This window comes from Magnolia sinica, chromosome 11, assembly GCF_029962835.1.
Source record: "Magnolia sinica isolate HGM2019 chromosome 11, MsV1, whole genome shotgun sequence".
NCBI classification, from domain to species: Eukaryota; Viridiplantae; Streptophyta; class Magnoliopsida; order Magnoliales; family Magnoliaceae; genus Magnolia; species Magnolia sinica.
Genome location: NC_080583.1, coordinates 4,394,574 through 4,407,848, shown reverse-complemented (window position 1 = coordinate 4,407,848; position 13,275 = coordinate 4,394,574).

Genomic DNA, 13,275 nt, shown 5'->3' with positions numbered 1-13,275 from the left:
GTTTGAGCATAAGGTTACTAATTGGCTGATCTGAGAGATCTTCCCTCCAGGCCTGCAAGATGACGATTGGATACTCCTGACGTAAGGTCCACATTCACTGAAAATGAAAAGGTTTCACGAAAGACTGCATTGTTGGGGGGAAGAGAAGTAGTAAAGGACAATGATCGGAGTTGACATGTGGGAGATGCTTGACTTGTAAACGGGGGAAAACATTAATCTAAATGCCATTGCATAAGACCCTATCCAGGCGAGCCCAAACCCGGGAATTGCCCGCGTGATTATTGCTCCAAGTGAACCTCTTACTGCTAAATCCTGCATCCATCAATCCCGTAAATTTCATAGCATCTGTGAATTTCGTGTAGCTGCCCAAATCTTGATTTCTATTGCTCTGGATTTCTGCAGTGGATAGGACAGTGTTGAAATCGCCACCCATTGCCCATGGACCCGAAATGCGCATGGCCATGGATATAAGATCCGTCTACAGCGTTCTCCTTTGCATTCTAGAGCATTTTGCATACACGATAGATAGATGGAAAAGTAAATTTGAATTGAGCAGTTGAAGTTGGATAGTCATCACCTGATTTGATTTGTACATAACGGAGACGCTGAGGTTGCTGTTGTGAAAGAACCAGATTTTTCCACCTTCCTCCGCATTTGATATAGATGAATGAAAACCCAGTTTGAGCCCCACGGAGATTCTTTTGTCTTCTCTAGCCATAGGCTCCAAAATCGTTAGACATAAAGGTTTATGATATCTCACAATTCTAGCCGCTGATCTGAGGGTAGCTGCATTAGCTACCCCACGAGCATTCTAAATAATTGCACTATCCATCAAGAATTTTTTCACCTGAGCTGATGTCCCTCCTCTTTAGTCTTCTTAGTCGCCCTCCCCATTGTTCCTGCATGTGTCCTGCTCCTGGTTTAACTGTTTTCCTGACCACTATTCTTTTCCTTCCTCTCTTGGATGGGGGTTTTGTATGAGAGTGTGCCATGTTTCCGGTTCCCTGACTATCTTCCTGAGGGGACTGGCTTGTTGGGTTGAAGATTGCTTGAGCTTCCTGGGAATATATAGTGTCATTGTCACTGCCTTCTATTGCATCAGGGGCTTTGAAGGTTTTCTCACCTGCTTAGAACTTGTATGGCGAGAAATCCACTTCTAGGTTGAGAGGTTAGAAATCTTCTCTGCTATCAGAAGAGTCAATGGATTTGTCTGGGACAAGTTCCACATCATGAACGTGCTGGCTATACGAGAGAGGGAGACTTCTGCATTTGTATGTTGGCCTGGGCACTATCTGAAAATCCTGAAATTTAATTGGAGAGTTTCCTACAGAGCGGGAGCAGCCAGTCGTGTTGCTATTAGCCTTTAATATGACCCTCGGAGGAGGGCTATCTCTCTGCCTATCTTCTATAGAATCGATGGTGTTGTGCCTGCATTCTTGGCTGGGGTTGGAATCATTTATTCTAAGGCCTAACGCTAGTTTCTCAGCAGAAAAAGGCAGGTCTGCCCTATTGTGTTGTAGATGCTGATCGTGGCCCCTCTGCTCCAGATCTAGCATGCCCGCATCGTGGGAAAAGGTATTGATAGCAGACGCCGTGACTGGCTGTTGCTATGGAGTCTATTTAAGTGGTTTTTCATGTATTATAAAAAAGGTGTGTGTAAATAATATTTAGTTGAAGTTTCTTAAAATTGTCTCTTCCATCTGTATTTCCAACAGCTGTGGTATCAAAGCAAGGTTAGATTAATACTTACAAAAGGCAGCAGCTAGATAAGTGATTTTATTGTACTTTATGGTAGGTAATATGATTACAGTTAGTAGATCTCAGCTGAATGTTCCCATCTTCAATGGTAGTACTTATTCATTTTGGTGCATCAAGATGAAAACTCTATTTATTTCTTTTGATTTGTGGGATTTAATTGAAAATGGATATGGAGATCTTGCTGAACAGGAGAGGTTGATAGCAGCTCAATGTTATGAGTTAAATGAGAAACAAAAGGATGCAAAGGCTTTGTACATGATACTACAAGCCTTGGATGAGACCATATTTCCAAGGATTATGGCGGCCAGTACTTCAAAAGAGGCATGGGATATATTAAAGGAAGAATATCAAGGTACGTCAAAGGTAATTACTGTGAAACTACAGACTCTCTGTCACAGTTTCAAAATTTTGTCTATGAAAAGTTCTGAGACAGTGCAAGATTTTTTTTTTTTTTTCATGAGTCAGTTTAAGAACATATGGAGAAGAATTGTTTGATCGAAAAATTACTGAAAAAGTATTATAGAGCCCTCCTCCTAAGTATGATCATGTAGTTGTTGCCTTAGAAGAGTCTAAAGACTTATCTATGTATTCTGTAAATGAATTAATGGGTTCTCTTCAAGCACATGAGCAGCGGTTGAACAGGGCTATAAAAAACTCATTAGAGCAAGCTTTTCAGTTGAAAGTAGACCTTAAAAAAGGCATGGTCAGTTCAGGAAGAGGATACAGTAGAAGAGGACGAGGACATGGATGTATAAATGCATCTTAAGGAAGAGGAAGAGGCCAATTCCATGGTAACCAGAGAAACTTCAATGGTCATGGTAATAATGATTCCACTTCTCTATCATGTTCAATTTGCAAAAGAACAAATCATGTTGATAAGGATTGTTGGTATAAGAACAAAGATAGAGATCTCCCACAATGCTACCATTGCAAAAAATATGGCCACATTGAAAAGAATTGCCACCAAAAAGCTAGGGAACAAGCCAATTTTCATGAAGAAAAAGAAGACACAAAAGATGAAACTGAAGATAAGTTGTTTCTTTCATGCCTTGCTGAAATGAATGATGAAGTTTGGTATTTAGATAGTGGGTGTAGTAACCATATGACTGGGAATAAAAATTACTTTGTGGAAATTGATGAATCTCCCAAACCACGAGTAAGAATGGGTGATAACAATCAAGTCAAGGTACATGGAATTGGTACTATTGTTATTGCTACAAGGTTAGGAAAGAAACTCATTTATAATGTTATGTATGTTCCTAGGTTAGCTTAAAATTTGCTAAGTTTAGGCCAGTTGATGAGGAAGGGTTACTATGCCATGTTTGATATGTAAACCGAGAGAAGCTGAAAGCTTTTGTGTATATGAGACAACCCAAAGGGGTTGAATATATAGAGATTACAACATCTATACAAGGAAAGAAATAAAATCAGAATCCTCTACCTATGGAAACCAACTATACAAGGTATGCTAGCTATACAAGGCATATTTCAGTCTGTCTAACATCCCCCCTCAAACTAATGCGGGTCATCGACAAGTAGTAGTTTGCCAATGAGAAATGAGTGACGTGTAGAAGTTAGGGACTTGGTGAGAATGTCTGCAATCTAATCATGGGATGCAACATGTGGTAGAGAAATGAGCCAGACTGAAATTTCTCGTGGATAAAGTGACAGTCAACTTCAATATGCTTTGTCCGTTCATGAAAAACCAGGTTAGAGGTAATCTGAATGGCATTGAGATTATCAACATGGAGTGGAGTAGGATTCTGCACAGGAATGCCCAAGTCAGAAAGAAGTCCACGTAACTAAACAAGCTCACTACATGCAGGAGACATCGCCCGATACTCGGCTTCTGTGCTTGATTTGAAAATAGTGGCCTGCTTCTTACACTTCCAAGAGATGAGAGAAGTGCCGAGAAAAACACAGTAGCTAGTGGTAGATCTTCGTGTGAGAGCGCAACCAGCCCAATCAGCATCCGAATAAGCATGAAGGTCCAAAGTCGCCATGGAGGAGAAGAACAGTGATTGATCTAGAGTTCCACGTAGGTACCGTATGATGCGTAACACCGCAATCATATGAAGAGTCCGAGGAGCAGAAACAAACTGATTGACGACTTGGACAACATAAGTAATATCAGGGCGAGTCATAGTTAAGTAAACCAGACTCCCAACCAAACGACGGTATAAGTTGGGCTGTGCAAGTAGATCACTATCGTCGCGACCATAATGAATATTAAGTTCTAAAGGAGTCTGAACTATTTTCTGATCTGTCAATGATGCCAAAGCGAGAAGATCCTTGGCATATTTACGCTAGCTGACCAGGATCCCACGTTTAGAATGTGAAATTTCAAGCCCAAGAAAGTATGTGAGATGGTCAAGGTCTTTCATCTTGAAGGAGGATTGCAGAACTTCCTTTAAAGCTGAGATGCCAGTAGCATCGCTACCAGTCAGGAGGAGGTCATCAACATAGACCAGAACAATGACAATTCCATGAGCAATGATGCGTAAAAATAAGGATGGGTCATGACCACTTTGAGTAAAGCCAGCACCTATAACAACATCGTGAAAGCGTTGGAACCATGCTCGAGGTGCCTGTTTGACGTCGTACAGGGCTTTCTTTAAGCGACATACCTTATTGTCAGGAATTAAAGAGCCAGGAGGAGGTTTTAAATATACGGTTTCTTGAAGATCTCCATGAAGAAAGGCATTTTTCACATCCATTTGAGCGAGTGGCCATGAGCGAATAGAAGATATAACAAGAACAGTACGAACAGTTTTCATCTTGGTCACGGGAGCGAAAGTCTCATCATAATCAATTCCGTATTCCTGTTTGTATCCCTAAGCGACAAGTCGAGCCTTGTATCGATCCAATGATCCATCAGACTTGAGCCTGACAGAATAAATCCATTTGCTACCAATTAGCTGTTGGTCAGTAGGTCGAGTGACAATGTCCCACGTATGATTATGATCATCCAATGCTGCAAGTTCTTCTGTCATAGCCTTCTTCCAACAATCATGAGTGGCTGCTTGAGAGTATGAAGTAGGAATAGGAATAGTATCCAGAGTAGCATTCATGGCAAACATAGAGCATATCAACCGATCAGGCGCTCGATATTCATGAGCGGAACGACGTATCGAGGTAAGTTCGGGATCTGCAACAGGTACAATAGGTTCAGGTTGAGTAATAGGTGGTGGATCTATATGTGGTCGACGTGAGTAAACCTGTAACGGACGAGGGAGAGTACTTGAGACAAACGAAATTTCTAGAAAGGCAGTTAAACCAGGAGAGTTTGGAGTGTGTGGAGGAGGACGAGATGAATGAAAAGCAATGTGTTCAAGAAAAGCAATATGTCGTAAAACCCGAACACGTAGAGAAACCGGATCATAACATTAAAAACCCTTCTGAGTTTCTCTAAATCCCAAGTACATAATTTGACTAATTTTGGAGATAGTTTGTTACGTTCACGTGAAGCCAGGTGAACATAACAGATACAACCAAAAATACGAAATGTGAAATATGTAGGAGGTAAGCCGTTGAGAACAGAGTAAGGAGATTTACTGTTCAGAACTTTGGTTGGCATCCGGTTAATCAAGTAGACGGAATGTAACATTGCTTCTGCCCAGAAAGAACGAGGAACATTCATAGCTGTCATCAGAGTGTTGGCAGTTTCAACAATATGACGATTTTTTCTTTTAGCCACCCCATTCTGTTGTGGAGTATTAGAACAGGTGGTTTGATGAATAATCCCATGTCCTTGAAGAAATATATGAAAATCAGTTGAGAGATATACCCCCCTAAGTCAGAGCGGAGAGTTTGAACTGAAATCCGAAATTGAGTCTCTACCATAAAATGAAATAACTTGAATTTTTTAAAAATCTGTGACTTCGATTGCAGAAAGTAAATCCAAGTGTAACGTGTGAAATCATCAATAAATATGACATAGTATCGTAACCCAGATAGAGATATAATTGGTGAAGGACCCCAGACATCCGTATGCACAAGTTCAAACATTAAAGATGATTTTGTAGTACTTAGGGAAAATGGAACACACTTACTTTTTGAAAGACAACAGGAAGAACAAGAATAATCCAAATCATTTTTATTAAGAGAAATATTTCCTAACATGCCAGATGAAATTAACTGAAGTAACCGATCGGAATGTGGATGACCCAGGCGAAAGTGCCATAGTTTCCACAATGTATTTGCCGAAGAAATATCTAATGAAGAAGAAGAAAAGAAACAATGAGCCGGAGTGACAGATGGATCAAAATCCAGCACGTTTAGACAACCATGCCGCTTACCCCTCCCAAGTACCTTCCCCGTTACCAGATCCTGCACAAAACCACAGTTGAGAAGAAATATGACTAAATAGTTATTTGATGTGAGTTGACCAACTGAAATTAAATTGGAGGAGAGGTTAGGGACATGAAACACATCACGAAGGGTGAACTTGCGATGAGTAGAAGGAGAGAAAGTCAATGATCCAACAGACTGAATAGGTAGTCTAGTGCCATCCGCAGTAGAAATAGCCTGATTGCCAGTGTAGGGACGAATGTCACGAAGATGGGATACAGCACCGGTCATATGATTGAAAGCACCCGAATTGAAGAACCATGTACAAGATGGGGATATACCTGACATACCGGCAGCAGAAAGGGCCTGAACTATTTGATGGAGCATCGCAGGAGTCAACGGAGATGAAAGACCTTTAGCAGAAACAGTAGATGGAAAATCACTAATAGTTGGCTTGAAAGAAATAGTGGCAGCAGTAACAGAAAGAACACGACCACGGCCACGGCCACGACCACGACCACCACATCCACGGCCACGACCACGACCACGACCACCACGTCCACGGCCTGAAGAAGATGTATATGCACGTGTACGGTAGTCTTGAATACCATGACCTATTCATCGACAATAGGCACACCATTCTTTGCATTGAGCGACAACATGACCCACCTTACTGCAGCCGCGACAAGTTAAAGGAGAGGAGCCATGTGTTGGTGTAGTGGTGGACACAACAATCACCATATCAGATGATTCTGGAGTTGAGGAAGGAAGTGATAGAACTTTCAGTCATTGTTCCTCAGCCAATAGATCATTAATAACCAAATTCAATGAAGGATTAGGGCTACGGTTCAAGAGAGCAGCCCGACAATACTCGAATTCCGGACATAGTTTCATAAGAAATTGACGAACTTGCGCACTCTTGCGCATAGTTTGAAAAATTCTAAAGTCATTAAGAAATATTGGATCCATCAAGGCCATCTCAGTCCAAATTGTGACAATTTTAGAGTAAAATGATTGAATACTGTCGTCACCCTGAGTAAGGTTAATGAGATCCTGTTCTAGACGATATAACCGGGCCGCATTACTTTGTTGATAAATTGTCTGAAGATGCTCTCACATTACCTTAGCCGTGCGATGAGGTGTGAGGCTAACAGCAATGGACCGATCGACCGAATCGAGAATCCAGGTAATAATCCGTCCAATGTTCATTTCTCAATCAGCCAATTTATTGGCATCCGTAGAAGTGAAAAAAGTAACAAATCCATCAATTAGTCCCCACAAGCCATGACCCTTGAGGAAGTTCTGAAAATGGATGGCCCATAGCGAATAGTTGGTACCATCAAAACTACACCTTGGGGCCTCTGTACGTGATGAGTTCTTGTCCATTGATAAGAATTAATATAAAGTATGCAAAGAGTTACAGCAGAAAAATGTTTTAGGCGTACCATACAGCAGGAGATACCCAAAGGGTAACAGTATCTGGATCTGGCAGAATAGGAACAGCAAAGGAGCTCTGGATTTGGAAAATGTAGATCTGGATCTAGCGGAATCGCAACAACAATAGTGGATTTGGATTTGGATAAGCGAGATCTAGCGTTGGATCGGGACAATCGAGATTTGGCGACGCAGCAGCAACAACAACAGATCTGGATGGGAGCAACAACAACAGATTTTCAACAGATCTTCAACAGATCTGGATGGGAGCAACAGATCTAGATGGGATTACTGGAACTCGACGAGAATGAGCAATATAGGTGACCGGGCGATGCTAGACGAGCAAAGGGGCGACGCTGGATGAGTAGAGGGGTAATCGGATGAGAAGGGGTGGTTGGATGAGCAGGAGGTGGTTGGATCTTCAACAGGGGATGGTCGGACCAGCAGGGGTTGGTCAGATCTGCAACAGGGGGCGGTCGGACGAGCAAGGAGTGGTCGGATCTGCAACAGGAGGCGGTCGGACGAGCAGGGGGTGGTCGGATCTACAACAGGGAGTGCGGGACGAGCAATAGAGGGCGCTGGACGAGCAAAGGAATGGCCGGACGACGCAGGGGTGGTTGGATCTGACAAGTGGTGCCGGATTTGGATCAGTGAAGCTCTGATACCATGTAAACCGAGAGGAGCTGAAAGCTTTTGTGTATATGAGACAACCCAAAGGGGTTGAATATATAGATATTACAACATCTATACAAGGAAAGAAATAAAATCAGAATCCTCTACCTATGGAAACCAACTATACAAGGTATGCTAGCTATACAAGGCATATTTCAGTTTGTCTAACATGATAATGATGAATGCATGGTTTATGATAAGAAAAACATGAAGTTGGTATTCTCTATAAAAATGACAGAAAATAAGATGTACCCAATTTTATTTTTAAAGCTTACGTTCAACGCATTTAGTGCAAGTAGTGAAGATTCCATGTTGTGACACAAAAGGTATGGACATTTGAACATTTGAACTTTGGTGGGTTACATTTAATGTATAAAATGAACATAGCAATTGGTTTTTCATTAGTGAAACATGATGGTAAAGTTTGTGAAGCATGTGTATTTGGAAAACATCATCGTGAGAAATTTCTGGTGGGAAAAGCCAAATAAATCATTGATGCTTGTGCATGCTGACATTTATGGCTCACTGTAAATACTATCCTTAAGTGGAAGTAATTATTTTATTATATTTGTTGATGATTGCATAAGAATGACATGGGTGTATTTCATGGAAGAAAAATCTGAGGCTCTCTCCATATTCAAGAAATTTAAATCTCTTTTCGAAAATCAACGTGGTCAATCTATTATCAGATTGCGTGCTGACCGTGGTGGCAAGTTTACTTTCAAAGAATTCAGCATGTTTTACAGTGATATGGGTATCCAAAGGCAATTAACAGCAGGTTATACCCCACAGCAAAATGGGGTGGCGAAGCGCAAGAACAGGACCATTGTTGAAGCAGTAAGAAGTATGTTAAAAGACAAAGGCCTTCCAAATAACTATTGGGCAGAAGCTGTTTCAAAAGCTATATATTTGATTAATCGATTTCCTACAAGAGCAGTAAAAGGAAAAACTCCTTATGAAGCATGGAGCAGAAAGAAACCTGGGGTAAGTCATTTAAAGATTTTTTGTTCTATAGCCTATGCATATGTACCTTCTGAAAAAGGTAAAAGTTAGATAACAAAAGCACAAAGTGCATCTTCATAAGCTATAGTGAGGAGATAAAAGGCTATCGGCTTTATGACCCTATTTTCAAAATTTTAATTATAAGCTGAGATGTAATATCTAATGAAAATGATGCTTGGAAGTGGCAAAGTGAAGTGCGTGTTCCTTTGTGTGTACAAGATGAAGGCTCTTCTTTTGAACCACCTGCTCCTGTGAATCCTCTGCAAAATTCTAGCGAGTCATCTAGTTCATCTTTTGATTTAACTCCTAGAAGGAAAAGAAGTCTTGCCGATATATATGATTCATGTGAATTTGCTTGTTTTGCTATAGAGCCCACTTGTTTTGAAGATGCAATAACAAATAAGGAATGGTATCAAGCGATGAATGAAGAGATTGAAGCAATTGTGAAGAACAACAGTTGGAAATTGGTGGATTTGCCTTCCGGTAAAGAAGCTATTGGACTCAAATGGATATACAAATCAAAGTTTAATTCCGATTGGTCTCTGCAAAGGCATAAACCTCACCTAGTTGCAAAGGATATGCACAACAATCAGGTATTGATTTCTTTGAAACTTTTGCACCGGTTTTTAAAATTGATACTATTAGAACTATTCTGGCTTTGGCGGCTCAAAGAAGTTGGCAAGTTTTTCAATTAGATATCAAGTCAGCCTTTCTTAATGGTGAACTTGAAGAGGAAGTGTATGTTGAACAACCCCAAGGTTTTGAGGTAAAAGGGATAGAGCATAAGGTGTACAAATTGAAGAAGGCACTTTATGGGCTCAAATAAGCTCCAAGAGCATGGTATAGCAAAATTGACAAATATTTTACAGAAAATTGTTTGCATAAAAGTGCTGGTGAACCTACTCTTTATGTGAAAACTCATGCTAATAAAGATATCGTGATTGTGTCTTTATATATGGATGACATGATATATATGGGGAGTTTTTCTAAAATGATGAAAGAATTCGAGTGTAGTATGATGCAGAATTTTGAAATGTCGGATTTGGAATTTTTGCACTACTTCCTTGGAATTCAAGTTATTCAAGATCAAAATGGCATTTTCATATGTCAGAAAAAATATGCCTTGGATTTATTTAAAAAATTTGGCATGTCAGACTGTGCCCCTGCAAAGACACCCACGAATGTGAATGAGAAGTTCACTTTGACTGATGGCGCTGAGAAGACTGATGAGAAGCACTTTAGAAGTATTGTTGGAAGGTTGATTTATCTCACTTATACAGGGCCAGATATTATGTTTTCAGTGGGCATCATCTCCAGGTTTATACATAATCCAAGCAAGCATCATCTTGTGGCGACAAAAAGAATTATGAGATACATCCATGACACACTGAATTTTGGCATCCAATATACAAAGGTCACTAATTTTAAATTAATTTCATTCTCTGATAGTGATTGGGCAGGTTGTATAGATGATAGGAAAAGCACAATAGGCTATGTCTTCAGTCTTGGTTCGGGAGTCATATCATGGCCATCAAAGAAACAGCTGACTACGGCACTGTCAAGCACTGAAGCTGAGTATATTGCAGCTACAATGACTTCATGTCAAGCAATTTGGCTCTTGAGGATTTTGTACGATTTGAATGAGTAGCAAAATGATGCGACATGGATGTTTTGTGATAACAAGTCTACCATTGCAATTACCAAAAATCCAGTACATCAAGGAAGAACCAAGCACATCAAAATTCATCATCACTTCATCCGGGAAGTCGTTGCTAGAGAAGAAGTGGAGTTGAAGTATTGCAACACTAAAGATCAATTGGCAGATATTTTCACAAAAGCCTTATCAGAAGAAAAATTGAAGAAATTCTGCTATATGATGGGAGTACAGCTACAAGTTTGAATTAAAGGGGCTTGTTAGATATAACTCAAATTGAGTCCATGTATTTTGGTAATTTTGAATAAGTCAAAACCCATAGGTCTAGGTGTCTAGTGTGTTGGAAATGTTCAAAGTTTTAGTTACTATTCTACAGGGGTTGTTGGGATAAGTTAGAGAAAAAGTAGGATGTGGTTATTGTTCACTCCCCAAGTATAGGGTTGTGATGTAGTAATAAACTCGGTAAGACCGAGGTCGAATCCACAGGGACTGATACCTGTACGTTATCTGAAACCAAGTAGAACTAGAACTAGACTAAGATGTGATCTAAACCAAATAGAATTTAAGGAATAATTATGGAATAATTATCTAAAACTTTAAGGAATTCAGAGGAAGGGAAACTAGGGATTCAGAGGATCCACTTGTAGGGATCAGGGAGATCTTATGCCTGCATTAAGATTTATGAAAATCAAACTGAACCTATTTGATCTGGTTTTCAAGAGATGAAAGGTATATGAATTAGAATGGATTCCATCATCTAACCATGCCCAGGAGACAAAGCAAATAACAGGATTAAACTAATTATCAACCAATCAAAAGTACATGAAAGTTAGGAAGAGTACTATCATCCAACCATGCCCAGGAGACGATGGTGAACAACAGGGCCTCCTGACGTCATAAACATCAAAAGAGAAAAAGAGATTCAAAGCCATTGCAAACCCATTGTAATTTCAGTCACAACAGACCATTAAAGACTGAGAAAATATTCTTTTAATAATCAACTCAAACCAAGTTCAGTTCATAAATTTAAATGAAAAGCAAGAAATAGTGTCTCCCATCTCGCTACAGGCCTCACCTCTTAGCCCTAGCTAAGAGGATTAGCTACACATGAATGGGCTGAAGAAAACAGCAATTTGAGAAGAAAAGCATAACAAAAAGAAAAACAAACAAAAAACCTTCTTTCTTCTCTCCCTGTCTTTCTCTCTCTCCTGTCAGATCTCTAGCCGTCTGCCCAAGCCCAAGCTCCCTCAATCCCCAATGCCCCCTAGCCGTCAGTTCTCTCTCTTTTTATAGCTTCAAAGGAGACGGTGGCTGGAAGTGCGTAAGAAGCTCTTACGCACTCCCTGTTGCAGCAGGAGATAGTTGCTTATGATGAAATTCTCCTGGGCCCATTCTAGAGCTCAGATAGGAGATCCACTCCATTCATTAACTTCTCCTTGGAATTTTCGGGTAGACAACCGGTTTTGGCTGTCTGTCGATGCAGCTCAGGGAAGAATTCATTCCGTCGTCCATCCTTCTGTTGATCACGATTAACGCATACTCGCACGCATGGAGAGAAAAGGACACCTAGGCTTGAACTATAGGGCCCTTAGGCTCCTAATGGACGGCCCTGATTAAGCCAATGGGCCCTGATGGTGGCCCACAAGAGAGGACCGCAACCTCTGTTGCGAAACAGAGATCGCGTACCCGTGCGCTGTGATGGTCGGTGGTGTCCGCAGTGATGTTTTCAATGAAATCCACTCCATCTACTGAAATGCTGGCGAAAAACAAGTAAGAATTGACTGGTTTCATATTGAATTCCGTGTGGCCCACTGATTCTTTCGTTCCACCGTTAATCATCCGTTTTAACAGCTGAAATCCACTCTCCATTATCTTCCGAGATTACGCCACCTAGGCGATGTTCACGCCCACCCTCTTGATACAATGGATGGTTCAGATCATCACTCCAGGTGTCGAGTGGGCCCCACTGAGAAGGACCGGCGGACGACAGCGAAAATGCTGTTGCGTTTTTGGATTTGGAGAAGAAGCAGTCGGTCAGCGTGAGCTGACCGACTTTGGCTATAAGGGTGCACGGTTGGTGCACGTGCACCTTATGTACACTCAGTATACATGTGGGTCCCACTTGATGTATGTAAGAAATCCGCTCCATCCATTCATATTGTCAGCTCATTTAACCCGTTGAGACCAATTTTTAAGAATATCCAAATAGCAGGTGGGCCCAAAAGTAATGGTTTATGGGCTGATCTGTCCATTCGGTCACTTCCACAGGGATCGAACGGATGAAATTCGAATTGTACGGTTAATTTATGGCCCTCAGGGCATGTATGAAGTTTCGCCCGGAACAGATAGTGGGAACCGTGTGATCTTTCATTATGAACCAATTTTGGGCCACTTGAACTTCAGTTTCTCGATTTTCGCGAATCTTCGGTGTGTAAATTCGATGATCTTGGTCCCCTGGGGTCCGT